Raw genomic sequence first — 20,296 nt, forward strand, 5'->3', positions numbered from 1 at the left:
TAGGCAGGAATTTGTAAGTGCTATCCTCCCACCAGCTGCTTTCCTGGCCAGTGATACAGTATGAAGTCAGTATTAATGATCTTATGGAAGGATTCCTACTGAAAGCCTTCATGCGGAAATAATGTCTAACATAAATCCCTGCACTTCCTGCTGTCAGATGTTGAGTAAGAATGATGATTTTGATTAAATTAACTGTCAAAAACATTTGCAACATTAAATGAAGTCCTTCTTCCAATGTCAGATTCCTGTATATATTCTCCTTCTGTCAAAGGCAGTTCAGGGAATATGTTGCCTTATCCGGCACTAATGTAGATGTGAATTAGCAACAAACCATGATCATTGTTAATATATGCGTGTAGAATATGATTATCAGACATTTTTCTTAATGGAAGCAATGGCAGGTAAAAACAGAATCATCCCGACCGTAGTGTAGTAGCATTTATAAAAAGGGTTTTGGACCTAATTTTCTCATTGCATCTCTCCATTTACGTTCTGTGACTGCTTTTGTTTTATTTGGTCAAAGCACTCTTTGATCACTTGCTTAGATCAAATGTGTTTGAATAGCACCTTTCATAGGACTTCATGATGGCTGATCAACAGCACTTTTAAAATAGAAATGTAGCTAATTCTAATGTGCAATTAAATAGATGAGCACCAGTGAGTAAAAGACAACGGAATAATATCAACTGTTGATTGATATGTGTAAACTGTACCAACTTTTATGATGGCATCTGCATTCACAAGCGTTGTAATTCTCTTGAACTATTCAGCCTAAACATTGGCCACTGCAATGGGCTGGAACATCCACAGCCAGCTAATTCATTCTCTGCTTTGTTTGGCATGATTTTTTTTTTTACACTCCACATCCTGCACCCTGCACAGCTGCAGCAATGATGTCTTGCACTGAGTATCAGGTAGGAATGATGCCAAATAGCTTATTTATAGGGGATGTAGCTGAAATAGAATGCAATGTGTCCAACAGCAAACTAATAGGTCTCAGATCTTGTCAAAGTGATAAGGAGTATTCTTACCCAGTAGAACAGTATCATAGAATCACTAATTGCTGAAGGAGGCCATTCAGCCCATTGAGTCTGCACCGACCCACTGAAAGAGCCCCGCACCTAGGCCCACACCTCCAACCTATCCCCCTCACACAGTAATCCCACCTAACCTTTTGGACACTAAGGGGCAATTTGGCATGGCCAATCCACCTAACCTGCAAAAGGGACAATCCACCTGGATGACCCCTGCAAAAGGGACAATTTTATTTAGGCTGAGCCCCCACATCCTGAAGATTTTGGTGAGAAAGGTATTGCAATTTGAAACATCCTTAAGTGTTGTGGTGCTTTTCAAAAAGATATCTGTAGTAATTCCGTTTAGCAAATTGTATATTGTAGTGCCTTATTATTCTAGACTTTGATTTATTGTAATTTCCCAATTATGTGTCCTTTGCTTTCATAAATGCCTTGTTGAATCTCTTTAATCAAGTTTCTGACCCTCACAGAACAGTAAATCATGGCCATAGTGCTTGTACCCTCTGTTTTCTCATTAGCCTCAATGAAGACTTTGAGATTGTTGGCCACAGCACTCTACTTCCACAATGTTCCTTCAGTCCAATGGGACTGCCCTCATCTGGTTCCTCTATCATGACTGTAGCCAGAGCGTCTCCAACCATGGCTGCTTTTCCCAATCCCATGCACGCAACTCCTGAAACCTCCCACCTTCAAGGATTGACCCCGGCTACCCTTGTTACGACCAGTCTCCAGGCGACGTTCCCAACTTTGTTATCCCGGATAAGGGGGGAATAAACCAGCTTCCTTTCTTTATTCAATGCCCTTGGTTGGTCGCAACAAGGTTAATTTAAGAAGGATCCCCTTCCCAGACAAATATATTTATGTTTTAAAAGGAGCCAATTTCACCAGGCTTTTTTGAGTTAAAGTAAGTGTGAGTTTATTAGCTCTTAAATGCGAGAAAAATGCTAAAGCACAATTATATACATTCACATCGGTTAGAAATAAGAATTGAGTCCAAAGTAAGTGTAATTTTAATAAACCAACACCATCAGTCTTTGGCTTGTCCATGAAGAGTAGATGTTAGAATGTTGCGGCCGTTGCGATTCATAATTCCAGGAGTGCTGGCTTCAACAGGTGAATAGTCGGTTTGGAGATTCCAGTGTTCTGCGGTTTAGCTGAGAAACTGCCCTTTCCCAGATGTTGCACACACAACTTTTGCGGGGTCTGTTGCTGCCTTTCTTCTTGTGTCACACGCTAACACAGGCATCAGCTAACACTGAGCAAGTTTTGCAGGTGGCTTTTATCCCAGTCTTTGGATATTCCTGGAAGGTGAAAATCCACAAAGCAGTCTGGGACATTATTCACAGGATGCCATTCCTGGTGATATGATAATTAGCTCCCATGATCTCCATGGGAGATGGCAGTTACTCTCTGTATGGCTTTTGATGTGTCATTGTCTTGAAACAGGGTGTGATTCCATTGTCTCTCTCTTAGTATCACCCACCAGCCAGTGATTGACTTTACATCCTCAATCACCTTTGGCTTGTATTCTCATTTTTGAAACCACAGGTTTTATTTAAAAGTTCAGTATGTCTGTATGTAACTCAGGGTTTTCCTCCACCACCATGACACCCTGCTCTTCTTCATCAGCATTCAGCCCTTTGATAGCATTATTCCCCTCCTCTGGGTCAGCTTCAATGTTGGGTCCCTGGCGCCGTGAGGCAGCAGTGCTAACCACTGTGCCCCCGTGCCACCTCACTAATTTATGGACTGATAATTATTTTCAAAACATTTGATATTGGCAAAAGCAAATTGCATTTATATGGTGCTTTTAACATCAAAATCTATCTCAAAACATTTCGCAAATGTGTAATCAAAAAATGAATGCTGTCTCAAAGCAAGGGATGGGGGTTACCAAAGGCACACTAATGGAAGCTGGCTTTACCTCGCCCCATTTCCCTAGAGACTTGCATCATCTCTGTGTTGTCACAGTGCCAATCTGGCATGCGTTCTTGCATCAGCCACTCTGTTCACCAGTTACACATCGCGAATATAATACAAGTTATCAAAGTTCTGCCACCATGTGCCCTTACCGCCAACACTATCTCCCCTTTGCTCATTTTGTCAGGCTGAACCAGACAGTTCAGAAACTTAGCATCCTATTTGTTATCAAACAGATGTTCTGACACCTTATCCTTCAATCACAAAAATTACTTACCTTTATCCAAATGTTAGACTTTCTGACATTGAAACGTGGACCCATGTCTTTGTCATTCCCAGGCTTAGTTTCCAGAATCCTCTCCTCATCAGCCTGTCAACATCCTTCCTCTACATTTCACCTTCAGTGATATTTGACTCCCCAAAAGTCTGCTGCTGCAAACTCATCACATACCAAGTCCCACCCGCCTGGCCACTATCTCCTTTGCTGACTTGCAATATTCCTGATCCCTTAGTGGCTCAAATTGAATATGTTAATTCTCCTACTTAAATCCCTTTACTATGTCTTACCCTCTCTATTTTGCAACCCCTCCAAACTCTTCACTCCTTAGAGTCTTCTCCTCCCCGTTCCTCACGTTTGGTAGACCATTGGCAGTGCATTGTCAGACATCTAAACTCCACAACCTGGAATTTCCTTCTTAAGTGCCTCTACTTCTCAACCTCATTCTTTCCCTTTACGATCCAATGCCTTTGGTAACCCCCATCCATTCCTTTGACACAGCATTCATTTTTTGATGACACATTTGTGAAGTGTTCTGAGATAGATTTTGATGTTAAAAGCACTATATAAATGCAATTTTCTTTTGCCAATATTAAATGTTTTGAAAATAATTTTCAATCTATAAATTAGTGGGGTGGGGTAGCACGGGGGCACAGTGGGTACGGGAGGCACTGCTGCCTCACAGCGCCAGGGACACGGATTCAATTCCGGCCTTGGGTGGCTGTCTGTGTAGAGTTTGCACGTTCTCCCCGTGTCTGTGTAGGTTTCCTCCGGGTACTCTGGTTTCCTCCCACTGTTCAAAGATGTGCAGGGTAGGTGGATTGGCCATGCTAAAATTGCCCCTTCGTGTCCAAGAACGTTTAGGTTTGGTGGGGTTACAGGGTTGCGGAGAGGGGCGGGGGAGTGGATCTAGGTAGAGTGCTCTTTCAGAGAGTCATTGTAGACTCAAATGGCTGAATAGCCTCTTTCTGCGCTATAGGAATTCTATGATTCTGGTGAAAGGTGCTTCAGTTTGAAAATATGGACAGTTTTTCTATCATGTGATGTAAAAATACTTTTCAGTGCATTTCTGATTTTTCAAAAAACCTATATATTATGGCATTATTTACATTTCTGTTGCGGATCTAAATTTTCTTGCTAGTTTTGCAAGATCAAGGATTTAACCACGGCAGAGCTCCGCCCCAAATGCAGCATCATCGATGAATATTTTCACTTCTTCAAGCACCTCATTCCTGCCAAGAGGTGTGGATTCCATAGATGATGAGACACTTGAGTGCAGCTTGCAAGAATCTCCAAACATTGGCATGACATTGCCGATGGAGATGCTACTTGAATGGAGCAGATGCAATTTGGCAAACAGGTCAAGCCTATACACAAGGCAACTGTGACAGGGGAAAGAAGGAGTAAAGAGCCAACGTGAATTGGATCGGGATGTGGAGGCTGATCCAGTGGGAACTACTGTGTGACCATGAAGTGTGTGCTGGGCAGGGAGGGGGGGGGGGGGGTGGGGAACCAGAGCCACTGTCTTGCTGAAAATTTTCAAATCCTCTTAAAAACCAAACATAACTGACAGTGCCAATACATTTCTCTGCCAGCAGTGATCAAAATTTCCCTTGCAATTTTTAATCGCAAGCTTGCAATATGTATGTGATTACTTAAGATTATATCAGAAGGCCACTAAAATGATTGCTGTCTGCTTGATACTGAAAGACCTGACAAGGTTAAGACCTGCTGAATTCCCACAGAGACTCAAAGAAATTACACCATTATGGGTAAGGACAATTAATTACAAGGTATTAAATTAAGAATCAAGCTTGGACTTTTCACACGCAGGTCATGTTCAAAACTTCAAACATGAAATGCAATCAGTATACACTTTTTCTGGAACTGCCTTTTCCTTTTAATAATGGACATCAAAAGGCTGCAAAATGGCAGCCGAGAGTTAGGTGACTTCTGCAATTTCTGCACAGACTCAGAATGATCTCAAGTCTCTCGAAGTTTCCTGATTGATTATCCTCGGGTGGATGTCCCCCTTTGAATGGACATACCAAAACAAAACTCATCTGTGGAATTCACACTTTCTATTGTTTGTGGACTTATCCAAAACTCAAAATCAGTGGACTTGTAAATGCATTGAATGGAATTCTCCCAGCAGCCCCGCTCTCTCCTGCAAAGCGGGTTTGGTAGCAGGCAAGCACAGACAAACTGGCGGGATTCAAAACGCTAGAAACCTGCTGGTGTAAAATTATATTGCAATTCTCCCAATGACAGGTTAAATGCAGCTCAGTCATCCCAGTTTCATGATGTGGAGATGCCGACGTTGGACTGGGGTGAGCACAGTAGGAAGTCTTACAACCAGGTTAAAGTCCAACAGGTGTGTTTAGAATCACTTGGAGCTGGTTTAGCTCAGTGGGCTGGACAACTGGTTTGTAATGCAGAACAAGGCCAGCAGCGCGGGTTCAATTCCTGTATCAGCTTACCCGAACAGGCACTGGAATGAGGCGACTAGTGGCTTTTCACAGTAACTTCATACTTGTGACAATAAAAGATTATTATTATTATTAGCTATCGGATTACTGCTGCTTCCTCAGATGAATGAAGAGGTGGGTTCCAGAAACATATAAAAAGACAAAGTCAAAGATGCTTGATACTTTGAATGCGAGTCTTTGCAGGTAATTAAGTCTTTACAGGTCCAGAGGGAGCAAATTGAGAGAGGGATAATCAGAGGTTAAAGAGGTGTGAATTGTCTCAAGCCAGGACAGTTGGTAGGATTTCACAAGCCAGATGGTGGGGGGGGGGGGGAGGTGAATGTAATGCAACATGAATTCAAGGTCCCGGTTGAGGCCGTACACATGTGTGCGGAACTTGGCTATAAGTTTCTGCTCGACGATTTTGCGTTGTTGCATGTCCTGAAGGCCACCTTGGAGAACGCTTACCCGAAGATCAGAGGCTGAATGCCCTTGACTGCTGAAGTGTTCCCCGACTGGAAGTAAACATTCCTGCCTGGCGATTGTTGCGCGATGTCCGTTCATCCGTTGTCTCAGCGTCTGCATGGTCTCGCCAATGTACCACGCTTCGGGACATCCTTTCCTGCAGCGTATGAGGTAGCCAACGCTGACCGAGTCACATGAGTATGTACCACATACCTGGTGGGTGGTGTTCTCACGTGTAATGGTGGTAGCCATGTCGATGAGATGGTGTCGAGGTCGCTGTTCTGAAGGCTGGGTAGTTTGCTGCAAACAATGGTTTGTTTGAGGTTACGCGTTTGTTTGAAGGCAAGTAGTGGCGGTGTGGGGATGACCTTGGCAAGATGTTCATCTTCATCAATGACGTGTTGAAGGCTGTGAAGAAGATATCGTAGTTTCTCCGCTCCGGGGAAGTACTGGACGACGAAGGGTACTCTGTCGGTTGTGTCCCGTATTTGTCTTCTGAGGAGGTCGGTGCGGTTTTTTGCTGTGGCGCTTTGGAACTGTTGATCGATGAGTCAAGCGCCATATCCCATTTGTACGACGGCTTCTTTCAGCGTCTGTAGATGTTTGTTACGCTCCACCTCGTCTCAGCAAATCCTGTGCATACGGAGGGCTTGTCCATAGGGAATGGCTTCTTTAATGTGTTTAGGGTGGAAGCTGGAGAAGTGGAGCATCGTGAGGTTATCCGTGGGCTTGCAGTAAAGCAAAGTGCTGAGGTCCTTGAATCTGCCCGTAACTGGTTGCACTCGGTTGGACACACTCATCTTTATCAGGGACGATCACCTCAGCACTTTGCTTTACTGCAATTCACGGATAACCTCACGATGCTCCACTTCTCTAGCTTCCACCCAAAACACATTAAAGAAGCCATCCCCTATGGACAAGCCCTTCATATACACAGGATCTGCTCAGATGAGGAGGAATGTAACAGACATCTACGAACGGGATATGGCGCTCGACTCATCGATCGACTGTTCCAATGCGCCACAGCAAAAAACCGCACTGACCTCCTCAGAAGACAAACACGAGACACAACCGACAGAGTACCCTTCGTTGTCTAGTACTTCCCCGGAGCGGAGAAACTACGACATCTTCTTCGCAGCCTTCAACATGTCATCGATGAAGACGAACATCTTGCCAAGGTCATCCCCACACCACCACAACTTGCCTTCAAACAACCGCGCATCCTCAAACAAACCATTGTTTGCAGCAAACTACCCAGCCTTCAGAACAGCGACCACAACACCACACAACCCTGTCATGGCAATCTCTGCAAGACATGCCAGATCATCGACATGGGTACCACCATTACACGGGAGAACACCACCCACCAGGTACATAGTACACACACAAGTGACTCCGCCAATGTTGTCTATCTCATACCCTACAGGAAAGGATGTCCCGAAGCGTGGTACATTGGCGAGACCATGCAGACGCTGTGACGATGGATGAATGGACATTGTGCAACAATTGCCAGGCAGGAATGTTCCCGTCCAGTCAGGGAACACTTCAGCAGACAAGGGCATTCATGTGATTCGTAACAAACCTGTTGGACTTTAATCTGGTGTTTGAAGACTTCTTACTGTGACCATCCCAGTTTCAGGTGGTGCAAATGCCATTTGCATTCATTTGCATCTCATGAATGCTCATTAGAACGGCTGCCCACCAGTTTCCCATCATGCATTCCAATCTTGTGCCACACTAAACGGAATTCACGTTGGCATCAAACCCAATTGTTAAAGCATGGAGTGCACAAGGTAGTCCTCAGTTCACCAGAGAATTTGAGGATAGTGCAACAAAGCTTTTTGCCATTGGGCTGCTCTGTTCCTGATGCGCTGTTCACCAGGGCAGACCGGTTCCTGCCCTCCATCTCCAGGCTGAGCCGGCCTCCCTGGCCTTCATGGCCCTGTCAGCTGATGGCGAATGGATGAGTCAGCTGCCAGCCCGCCAAGAGAGTCAAAGGAGAACCCGTCTTTGCATAGTTAATTAGTTCCTAAGCACAGAATCTAGTGCATACCCTACCATTAAGGTTGATGGGGCAGGCACTGCCAAAGCTGCCTGCCATCGCACTTAACTCTCAAAATGGGAGAACTACACCCATTGTCTCCAAGCTTAACACTTGGCAAAAGACAGCTGCTCATGAGTAGGTGTGAATAACCTATCCAATTCCTATTTGTGACGCATTGGCTTCGGACTTCCAAACTATTCAGAATGAACAATACAAGTATTGACCCTGTGAATAAAACTGCCTTCAGATGACAAATCTTTGACTCCAAGCACCAGGGCAAAATGCTTCAATGGGATAATGACAGGACACGAGGAAGTATTCCTCCAGCCAGGAGAATAGAACCCTACCAAACAACCAGTCAACTCAGTCAGTGCAAGGGAGACCAATTCATTTTCACCTGCAAAGACTTTCCTCAACAGAAACTGGCCATAATCTCACCTGCAAATTCAGAGATCTCCAAATGCCATTCAACTCTAAAGAATTATGGGAGAGAACGTATCCATGACTGCACCATGTGCACCTTAACTAACCCAAATCTGAACATGATTTGCTTCTTGTATACTGTTAATGTTCTAACTTCATGCCTCATCCTCTATAATCCAGTTTTACTACTGTGAGTTTGGCTGTGTGCAGTAGGAAGTGAGCGTTTTTCATTGTACATACATTTCAGGGTGTTGTGTGGCAAACATTGGGCCAGATTTTCTGGTCCTTCCCATTGATGGGATCAGAGACAGAGACGTCGCATTGGAGGACAATGGCGATCCATCTCTACCACTGGGAAACATGCCTGGGGAGTTGGGGGGGTCATCGGGAAAGGGGGGGGAATCTTGCCGATTGAGCAGAATTTTCTGCCCTTCCTGCACATGGGATTTCCTGTTCTCACTGATGGCAATTCCCTGCGGCAGGTCGCCTGGCGGCGTGGCCGGCTAACAACGCAAAATGTCATTGACATCAGCAGGATCAGGAGATTTCACCACAGGCCAATGGTCCGCTGCCTTCGCCATCGGGAAAGACAACGTGGGGGCGCACGGAAAATCTCACCGGTTATCTTTTCTTCTGATTCAAATTTACCCAAAAACCTGCATCATGGTTATTACAAAAGTCACAACACTAAAAAGGTTAAACACACCCTCTAAGCACACAACTTGTTGCCGATACCCAAGAGGTGAGAAGAAAGGGAAATATTATCCCTCCATCTCTTTCCCTGTCCATAACCAACTATTAATACATTTTGGTATCCTTTATACCATGTTGTAACTATATATAGACAAGAGCAGCATGGTAGCACAATGGTAAGCATTGTTGCTTCACAGCGCCAGGGACCCGGGATAGATTCCCGGCTTGGGTCACTACCTGAAAATCTGAATAATTTGAGAATAATTTACCTGGTGTATCGGAAGTTGCAGTGTTTTTTGCGAACTATGGAATCTGGGTCAGATTTTAATGGACACCGGCTGCTTCAAGGAACATTTATAAATCGAGGCCAAGACTTGGATGAAAAGGTCCGATCCCACTTTCTGACAGATCCCATTCTTGCCGGAAAGCGTATTGGTGCAGAGCATGAATCACACAGGGAGTAAACATTAACTAAGCAGGTCATTTTAACTTAGTGCTGAGTTGAAACATAGCCTATTTCTGTTGTTTCAAGAGACTAATTGTGCAGTTCAGGAGTCACAAATTGATGGAATAAATGTAAAAGCTTGTGAAAGGCAAATGAGGCCTTTAATTGTCATTTTCTGAAATTTTTTAAATCTCCAGCCCTTTGAACATGAAAAATAAACAAGCTGGAACTGTCAGTTAGAGTTTAAAACAAACCTCTGCTGGACTGCTTTAATTGACAAACTATCTGAAGTATGTTAGGAGAAAAGTCTATTGCCCTCTCTCCCTTAAGTTTCAATAGATATTTGTTGACATTTATAATTCTTGGTTCAGTTTCAAAAGCTACAAAATATCAGCAAAGGGTCCTGAATTCACATTTTAATTCCCACTTCAAAAAGGCTATTAAAGGAATGGCTGCATTTGATATGGTTACTGAATATTTGTTTCCATAAAATATTTCACAGTTGAGGGGATTTTAAATCTTTGAAGCATATCATGGAGGTTTTGTTTTAGACTCAAGTTTCTTTGAGTGAGGACGTAATTACATTTTAAAATTTTTAATTTTCAGCTTCACATGGCTACTGAGGTTTTTCCATGCTGGATGTTAGTTGAATAGCCCTGGAGGTGGCATGGAGTGTTCATGTGGGCATGAGTTGAAATGGAGGGAACATAAGAAATGTGTGGAAGATGAGGGTTATAGGGCCTAACCATTTTTAAAACAACTGGGACAATGTTCCTGAGAACTGAGGCGGGCTTTCTAATCAGTCCGCCTTGGCAATTGCCAAACCCTGCTTCTCCCGACAATCTCTTCCTGGGATCCACTGGCCCTGCCTCTCCAAAGTGAAAACTGGGCCCTTTAAACTAAGGCGGATCTGCTAACTCAGGTGATTTTCCAAATCGAGCTACCTGCCTTGGAAACGAAAATCCAGCTCGTCTTCTCGTTATTTACTCAGAATTTAATTTTTGTTCTTGACTTTTATCATAGAAGTATCATAGAATTTACAGTGCAGAAGGAGGCCATTCGGCCCTTGGAAAGAGCACCCAACCCAAGCCCATACCTTTACCCTATCCCCATAACCCACTAACCCCACCCAACCTTTATTTTGGGGCACAAAGAGCAATTTACCATGGCCAATCCACCTAACCTGCAGATCTTTGGACTGTAGGAGGAAACCCACGCAGACACAGGGAGAACTTGCAGACTCTGCACAGACAGTGACACAAGCCGGGAATCGAACCTGGGACCCTGGAGCTGTGAAGCAACTGTGCTAGCCACTGTGCTACCATGCTGCACAATTGCCAGTATTTGTAGTTGACCGGAGAATTAATTTTTTATCTGAAGCTAATTTAACATCTATAGCTCTTGCAACTACTGGTAAGTTTGCATAATGTTGCATAACTGGCCCTGCTCACAAATGCGCCCTTGTTCCACGAATCTTTTTGGGATGTGAACTCATTGCATCAGCTTTTACCATTGGAATCACTTGATTAACTGAATAAAAACTGCTTTCACAGTTAATGCATATCATATGTGAAATGGCGAAATTACTGGAACAAGTTGGGGGGGGGGGGGGGGGTGGTAACTTAATGTGTGTCATTTGCAAAATTTGTTTCATATGGCTCGTGGGAAGCTAGTATGATTTGCACTAATGTCCCTATTTCAAATTTACATGTTTTTCTGCCTCCCTTTCAATTCTAGCTGCCAAGACATTGAATGGTGTAAACACAGCTGTAATTTCACATACTGTTTGGGGAGTTATGTCTTAACCATTTCTTGTCTTAGACAACTAAATAAATTGCAAGCTTAGAAGGAAATAAAAGAGGAAACCATTTGGCTCTTATAAGTTCCACTGTTACCATGATGTAGTATTTACTGTTCCTAATTGTCATTGTGGCAAGTTGAATGTGTTTGGATAATTTTCAGCTATCTCCTCATCTATATTGAACATCGCAAATTATTGGTCGGTAGGAATTAGAGGCACCACCCTATAATTATGTGCCATGAAACCATTCATATTAAAATAGTTTAATACTTATTTCCAGTAAAGGCAACTTGAAAAGAGTGTTTGTTCGTTTCAGTTGAGTTCCTGCATATCCCAGACTTCAGCTGGATGATAATGGATTGCAACAGAATTATGCTATGGTCTCATTGGAGACTGGTAACTTTTAAAAATTAATTTGAACTCCCACTTATGAACTGAAAGAACTATGCTGCAATATTTCACATTTTAAGGAAAAACATATGCAAGAATTAAACACAGCGAGCTCTACTAACTTAACGTTACTTTTTATTGCTGAGAAAAGAGACATGCTGTCAATGCTTTTTCCCTTGTACTCATCAGGACTAATGAAAGAATGCCAAATTTCAAGGGAGCCACAATTTGTACTGCATAAGAAAGTTGTGCTGATTGGATTCCAAGTCTACTCTGATTGGTCGAGATGTTGCCATGGCAAATGCAGCAGGCAACTACTCTCATTTGTTTAGTTCAAAAAAGATACAATGCTTGGACACGTTCTTTTGCCTGCAGAAGCCAGGCCCCTACATATGAGTAAATATACCTTCCAACAAGGGTAAATGAGCCACATCACGAGCTCAATTGATAATCTTAAATTGGTCTTAATTAGTAGTATACTTGGAATTGTACAACAAGCTTTGTCCAATTATGAATTGTGGGTAACATAAAAACTGATGTAAAAGTCTCTATAGGACTTCCTGTGGTGACCATGGAGTGAGTGTTCGCACATTTGGTGGCTCCCACTCGTGGTGGTTTTTTCAGACCTTTTCCCTGGTTAACAGGTGGATGTGAGGTGGAATATAGATGCAGGAGAGTGAGGGGAAGAGATTGACCCTCTGGTGTATGGAGCTGAGGGCCTGAACCAGTCGGAAAAGAGTGAATCAGTCGATTGGAGCTGATGCGGTGCCTGCAACGCACATGGAGATGGTGGCGGGGCAGGGAGCGGCCCTGCTGGCTCAGTGGTCGACGGACCAGCTGGTGAGCTTCTTCAATGAGAAGCTCACCCAGCAACGGAAGGAGAGCCTGGAGGACCAGGCCCGGGCAGTGGATTCGATCAGGGTGGTGGTCAACCGCGTAGAAACGAAGCTGGCGGTCCAGGTGATCCAGAAGATGGAGGAGGTGGCAGGGGAACATGGGGAGCAGTTCGCCTCTGGGAGGGCAATGAAATCAGAGTGTACCAGGACCTGGGTGAAGAGTTGGCCAAGAGGAAAGCGAGATTCAACAGGGTTAAGGCTGCCCTCTACAAAAAGGGGGTGAAGTTTGGGCTACTGTACCCACCTGTGGGTAACCTACGAAGGTCGGGAATTGTACTTTGGTTCAGCGGAGGAGGTGTTAGAATTTGTCAGAGACGATGGACTGGCAGGAGAAGGTGGACTTTGAACGTTGGTGGAGATGCTTTTACGATGTTGCTGTTAACTTATGTTTGGGGCCATTTCTTTCTTTTTCGGCTTCAGGTTTGTTTCTGTCCTTTGTTAAGAGATGGAGGATTTGTCTCATTTTTTACGTTTGGGGAAAGGTTGTTTTTGGTTTGTTTGCACTAATGTTCGAGCTGGGGGAGGTGAATCCACCTTCAGGTGCATCTCTCGTTGCATGTTAGGCGCCATCGGCGGGGGTCGCCAGGCTAGCTGTGCACGCTAGTTCATGGAAGCGCAATGAGGGGTGAGTGGAAGGTCAGGGGTGGATGGGGGCAGGGGTTGTTGCTGGGGAATCTGGGGTGGGTGGGGGTGGGGGTGGAGTACTGCTGACAGGGGAAGGGCATTTAGAGTTTAAGGGGAGGAGGATCGATAACGGTGGCATCCGAGGGCTGGGCTGGGGAGATGCAGGACTCGGGCCAGAGGCTGGCCGAAGAGGGACTACGGCTGATCGGCCAGGGAGCGGGTGGGGGGAAGAGGTTAGGGTGCCCCCCGACCAGACTGGTCACATGGAACATGCAAGGATTGAATGGGCCAGTCAAGAGGGCCTGTGTGTTCGCACACTTAAAGCAATTGAAGGCGGATGTGGCCATGCTACAAGAGATGCACCTAAAGGTATGGGACCAGATTAGGCTGAGGAAGGGATGGGTAGGGCAAGTGTTGCATTCAGGGTTGGATCTTAAAATTAAGGGGGTGGCGATTTTGGTCAATAAACAGGTTGCGTTCGAGGTGGGATATATAGTGGCAGGCTCTGGAGGGAGGTACGTTATAGTAAGCGGGAAATTGAAGGGGATGCCAGTGGTGTTAGTTAACATCTATGCCCCGAACTGGGACGATGTGGAATTTATGAAGCGGGTACTGGGGAGGATTCTGGACCTGGACTCTCATCAGCTGATTATGGGGGGGCGGGGGGACTTTAATATGATCATGGTTCGAGATTTCACCGGTCGAGCTCAAAGTCAGGGAGGGTGTCGGCTACAGCTTAGGAGTTCGGGGGTTCATGGAGCACATGGGGGTGGATCCATGGAGATTTGATGGCCGAGGGCGAAAGAATTTTCATTTTACTCCCATGTGCACAAGGTGTACTCCCGAATAGATTTTTTCATGGTGGATAAAACATTGTTGGCAGGGATGGCGGATGTTGACTATTCGGCAATAGCGGTGTCGGACCATGCCCCACACTGGGTGGATTTACAGGTTCTTTGAGGAGGTGTCCGAGGCTCAGGGGTGTCTGGCAGAGGTTTGCTTATGTCATGCCAGAGGTCTTACAAGTGAGGATGGTGCCGAGTCCAGAGTTGGCGTACTTTGGTGTGTTGGAAGACACGGGAGCCCAGGGGGTGAGAGAGGCCGACATCCTGACTTCGCCTACCTGATAGCCCAGAGACAGATCTTACTTGGGTGGAGGGACTCAGAGCCCCCAAAGTCAGGGGTGTGGGTCAGCGACACGGCGGGTTTCTCAGACTCGAGAAAATTCAATTTGCCTTGAGGGGTTCATTGCAGGGGCTTGCTCAGAGGTGGCAGCTGTTCATTGACTTCTTTGAGAAAAATTAAGCTGTCAGCAGGGTGGGGGGGGGGGGGGGGTTGGGGGGGGGAAGAGGAAGCATGGGAGAGACGAATAAGGGCCGGAGAACCAACAGAGGGGTGGTTGGGGAATGTGGCACTGTTTGTGTATGCCATGTTGGCTGGGGTTTGTGCTTGGGGGGTTTGTTGGTTATGTTGTTGTGTTTTTCTTTTTGTTAAAAATCTGATGTGTAAAATTGTTAAAATTAAATGCCTCAATAAAATATTTTCCAAACAAAAAGTTTCTATCGGTATGTAAAGAGAAAAATATTGATAAAAACTAATGAAGGCCCCTTATAGTCAGAAACAGGGGAATTCATAACAGGGAACAAATAAATGGCTGAGGAACTAAACTTATGCTTTGCTTCTGTCTTCGCATAATATACCGGAAGTTCTGAGAAACACAGGTTTAGTGAGGAGCTGTAAGAAAATTAGTATTAGTAAAGCAGTAGTTTTGGGGAAATTAATGGGATTGAAGGTGGACAAATCTCCAGGGCCTGATAATCTTCATCCCAGCACACTTAAGGAAGTGGCTCTAGAATAATAGATCCATCGGTGGTCATTTTCCAAAATTCTTTGTACTCTGGGATGGTTCCTACAGATTCCTATTAATATAACCCCGCTATTCAAAAAGGGAGGTAGAGAGAAAACAGGGAACTGTAGACTAGTGAGCCTAATGTCAGTAGTAGGGAAGTTTCTCAAGTCCATTTTCAAGGATTTCATAGCACAGCACTTGGACAGCAGTGGGGAAATCAGACAAAGTCAGTATGGATTTACAAAAGGAAAATCATGCTCGACAAATCTACTAGAATTCTTTGAAGATGTAACTAGTAGAGTTGATCATGGAGAACATCGACAAGATCTCACATAGCAGTTTCATATGTAAAGTTAAAGTGCATGAGATTATGGATAGTGCCTTGAGATCGATAAAAAACTGGTTAGCAGAGAGGAAGCAAAAAGTTGGAAGTTGGAATAAATAGGTCTTTGTATGATTGGCAGGCTGTGACTAGTGGTCTTTTTATGATTAGGAGGCAGTGACTAGTGGGGTACTGCAGGGATCTGTGCTAGGACCCCAACTGTTCATATTATATATTAATGAATTGGACGAGGGAACTTAAATGTATTATCTCCAAATTTGCAGATGATACAAAGTTGGGTGGAGGGTGAGCTTTGAGGAGGATGCAGAGATATTTCAGCGGGATTTGGACAGGCTGAGTGAGTGGGCACGTACATGACAGATGCAATATAATGTGGATAAATGTTAAGTTATCCGCTTCGGTAGCAAAAATAGGAAGGCAGATTATTATTTGAATGGGTGTAAATTGAGGAGGTAAATACTCAGCAAGACCTTGGTGCCTTGTGCATCAGTCGCTGAAAGTTAGCGCTCAGATACTGCAGACAGTAAAGAAGGCAAATGGCATGTTGGTCTTCATAGTGAGAGGACATGAGTATAGGAATAGACATGTTGTACTGCAACTGGATAGGCCATTGCGAGGCCACACCCGGAGTATTGTGTGCAATTTGTGTGCAGGATGTTATTCCTCAGATAACATCTTGATCTGAGGAAGGATGTTCTTGCTATGGGGGGGCGTACAAGGCTGATTCTTAGGATGGCAGGACTGTCAAATGAGGAGAGGCTAAATCGGTTAGGATTATATTAATTTGGGTTTAGAAGAGTGAGAGCTGATCTCATCAAAACTTACAAAATTCCAACAGGGTTAGACAGGGTAGATTCAGAAAGAATATTCCCGATGGTGGGGGAGTCCAGAACTAGGGATCATAGTTTGAGGAATAAGGGGTAAATCTTTTACGACTGAAGTGAGGCGAAATTTCTTCACCCAGAGAGTGGTGAATCTGTGGAATTCGCTACCACAGAAAGTGGTTGAGGCCAAAACACTGTAATTTCAAGAAGGAATTAGATATAGCTCTTGGGGCGAAAGGGATCGAGGAATATGGGGGGAAGGCAGGATCAGGGTAGTGAAGTTCATGGTCAGACATGATTATAATGAATGGCGGAGCAGGCTCAAAGGGCCAAAAGGCCGCCTCCTGCTTCTATTTTCTATGTATGTTTCTATGTATGTATGAATCACACCTAACATTAGACATTATGGGCTGCATACTCCGTTCTTGAGGCTGTGTTGATGCCAAAGCAGGATTTGTGGACTTGCATGACGGTAAAACTGGCACTGAACCTGGACCGATTCAGCGACTGTGGAGGGGTAGCACCGGCGCCACGTAGAACAAAATCGATTCCAATGAGAAATGGGCGGGATTCGCCGGGTCCGTGATTGACAATCAGGAGGCTGACAAGCTGCAGCCACATATACACATTACAATCCCCACACACACTCATCCTAGCTAACAAGATGGCGCTGGTTGTGCTGGAATGTGTTCATACAGCTGATGGGTCGGCTGGGACCATAGGGTACCTAGGAGGGTGGTTTGGGGGACACCTATATAACCAGTGGCCCTAACTTCACAGTAGGCTGTCAGGGGCAGCCTTTCCAGCTGTGGCAATGGTGTTCCATGCCCATCCACCCCGACCCCACAGCCCACCTCCTGGCCAACCCCCAGCTCTGGCAGAAACCCCTGGCCAGTGGCACAACTGTCAGCAAACTATGGTGATGTTGGACACTTTCTGTACCCCCTCTCTCTCCCTCAGCAGCCACAATACCGGTTTCATAATTTTAAAAAGCATAAAATACCAGGCACTGACATGATCACCCGTGCTGACATGCCAGGCTTCCACACCACACTGAGATAGTCACAACTTAGTTGTACTGGTCATGCAGTCAGAATGTCTGCACTTGCTTATCAAAGTGTATTTTCTATGGAGAGCTTGAGGCTGGGTTACAGTCTCATGATGTTCAAAGGAAGCTACAAAGACACTTCTAAGGCTTCACTTATTGACCCCGATTCCTGGGAGAAGCTCAGCAAGGATCATCACACCTGGCACAACCAAATAAAAAAGCATGGCCTTCTGCAAAAGCAAGCACATATCGCAGGGGGAGAGAAAACACAAGGAGAGGAAATCCCAAACCAACAGCTTATCCAAAGCTCAGTTATCTGCAGTGGCCTGACCTATCTGCAGCAGAACTATCCAGGTGCAGATCGGCCTTAGCAGTTACCTACATACCCACCGAACCCTACCAAACACGCCAAATGATAGACAAGGGCCGGGATTCTCCAATCCGAGTTCGCCCCGCAAAAGCTGCCGGCAAGAACGGAGATTTTGGCACTGAGCCAAAACTCTATTCACTGCAGCGGGACCGCAGATCGCACAGTTGTGAACGGACGGAGAATTTCAGCCAAGGTTACCTTTATCTCGAAGGGCGAACAAGAGAGAAGACATCACACAAGAAATCTCTGGGCAACAGGAAAGGAAATCCTCGATTCCATGCTCCACACAGACCAGACTACTGAGGCCAATACTGCTATTTGACTGAAATCAGTTAATTCAATGCAGTATGGAATTGAATGTGAGATCTACTTGCGTCTTCATCACCTTCCATACATCAACCTGACTGGCTCAGAAGGGTTATCCAGGCAGCAACTGAACACATGGGGCGGGATTCTCCCAGTCCTGGGCCGGGCTGGAGAAACCCTGTGACCGGTCCACACCGCCCCACGCCGGCACGCGATTCTCCACAGAGCGGAGAATCGCGTGTCGGCGTGGTTGGCACGGCGCTGGTCGCGGGCCGCTCTGGGCGGCCGGCCCACTGATTCTCGGTCCGGATGGGCTGAGCAGGGGCCTCCGATGTGGCCTGGCCTGCGATCGGGGCCCAACAATTGGCGGGCTCTCTGGCTGGGGCGTGCTTTCCTATGCGCCAGCCTCTGTAGCCCTGCGCCTTCTTGCATTGGGGCCGGCGCATTGAAGGAGGCCACTGCGCATGCGAGCGTTGGTGCCGGCGCCACTGCGCATGCACGGATCCCCCGCCGCACAGTTCGCCCCGGAATCGGCAGCTGGAGTGGCGTGAACTACTCCAGCGCCATGCTGGCCCCCTGTAGGGGCCAGAATTAGCCCTGGCAACAGCCCGTTCACGCCATCGTAAAATGCGACAACGTTTATGACGGCATGGACACTCTGCCGCGGGATTGGAGAATCCTACCCAGGGACTATAAAAGTCACAGGTTGTGCTCAGTTATTTGGTCTCAGCTATAGAAGCAGCAAGGTAACTACCACAGTCCTTGCTGGCCTTAGTTCAGTAAGTGAAAAATTGGCCAGATTTCTTCTTCTGACTGTTAACCAGCTTTGTGTATGGATATTATTTAAGAATAAGCTTGAGCTCAGCTATGATGATCCTTCTCTGATACATATATCCCTTTATTGCACTCACTCATTCATGTGTATTCTGCCTGAAGGCTGATTCAGGCCCACATTGTCGGCTGGGGCTTCATCCTGAGCTATTTTCTTGTCAGCTTTTCTTGTCGGTGGCAGTTTGTCATTGTCTCAGGAGCAAACCAAGAAATCAGGAGCTGGATTCTCCGTTTTCGGGGCTATGTCCCCACGGCGTCATGAAAATTGTGGTCTTTTACGCCAGGAAAACTAGCGTCAAAAGGCCACAGATTCACCATCTTGCAGGGGGCTAGCAGGCAGCTGTCGTGGAGCTCGCAGCTCCAGCGGCCGATACGCCTCCCCACCCCTCCCAACACTTCCGGGTCAGAGGCTGCGCATGCGAACGGCAGTGGCCTCCAGCGGCCACGCTGTGCTTCATGGCGGACTCAGCCCGCAGACCTGGACTGCAGAAATAGTGCCCCCGATCGGCCGCTCGCCCGACCAGGACTGCCCGCAGAAAATACCCCAGTCCTGAATGAGGCCCCCCTGCCCTCCGATCGGCCCTCCCCCCACTGTGGCGACCCTGGACTGAGTCCTTAGCTGACACACAGGTATCACGGACAGTGGGACCATGAGTCGCCCATGCTGTTGGGAATTTGGCCGGTCAGGGACAGAGAATAGCAGGGCGTGCCTCAGGCAATGGCCTGAGGCAGAAGATAATCAGCGCTGTGTACTCCCTGAGTACGCCGCTTTTCGGAGGTGGAAAATCGCGGAACCGGCGCCAGTCCCGATTTCGTGTGGGGAACCGGATTCTCCACCCTGTCGCCAAACGCAAATTTGGTGTCGGGTGTGGAGATTCCAGCCCCAGGTCCCCGGGGCAGCACGGTGGTGCAGTGGTTAACATTGCTGCCTCACGGCGCCGAGGACCCAAGTTCGATCCCTTCCCCGCGTCACTGTCTGTCTGGAGTTTGCACATTCTGCCCGTGTCTACGGGGGTTTCACCCCCACAACCCAAAGATGTGAAAGATATATGGATTGGCCATGCTAAATTGCCCATTAATTAGAAAAAAATTGGGTATTCCAAATTTTTTTTTAAAAACGGGGTACAGGGATATGGTGAGCAGGTAAGGAGGTGGCTTTGAGACCAGGAAGAAATCAGCCGTGATGTGATTGAATAGCGGAACAAGCTTGAGGGGCTGAATTGCCTACTTCTGCTCCTAATTCCC

General features: G+C 46.1%; 1 protein-coding gene and 1 long non-coding RNA gene across 3 annotated transcripts in view; both read right to left on the minus strand.

Annotated features, from left to right (window-relative positions):
- LOC140393460 (troponin I, slow skeletal muscle-like) overlaps positions 1-20,296 on the minus strand; it is a 390,668-nt gene that overhangs the window by 320,863 nt on the left and 49,509 nt on the right. The window lies entirely within an intron of this gene.
- The window catches only part of LOC140393870 (uncharacterized), a 34,625-nt gene continuing 16,441 nt past the window's right edge, over positions 2,113-20,296 (minus strand). The window contains exon 4 of one of the 2 annotated variants that reach the window (XR_011935755.1): positions 2,113-2,335. This is a non-coding gene — a long non-coding RNA (uncharacterized lncRNA). The remainder of the gene's footprint in view (positions 2,336-20,296) is intronic. The other variant, XR_011935756.1, reaches the window with a different exon arrangement.

This window comes from Scyliorhinus torazame, chromosome 17, assembly GCF_047496885.1.
Source record: "Scyliorhinus torazame isolate Kashiwa2021f chromosome 17, sScyTor2.1, whole genome shotgun sequence".
Taxonomy (NCBI): Eukaryota; Metazoa; Chordata; class Chondrichthyes; order Carcharhiniformes; family Scyliorhinidae; genus Scyliorhinus; species Scyliorhinus torazame.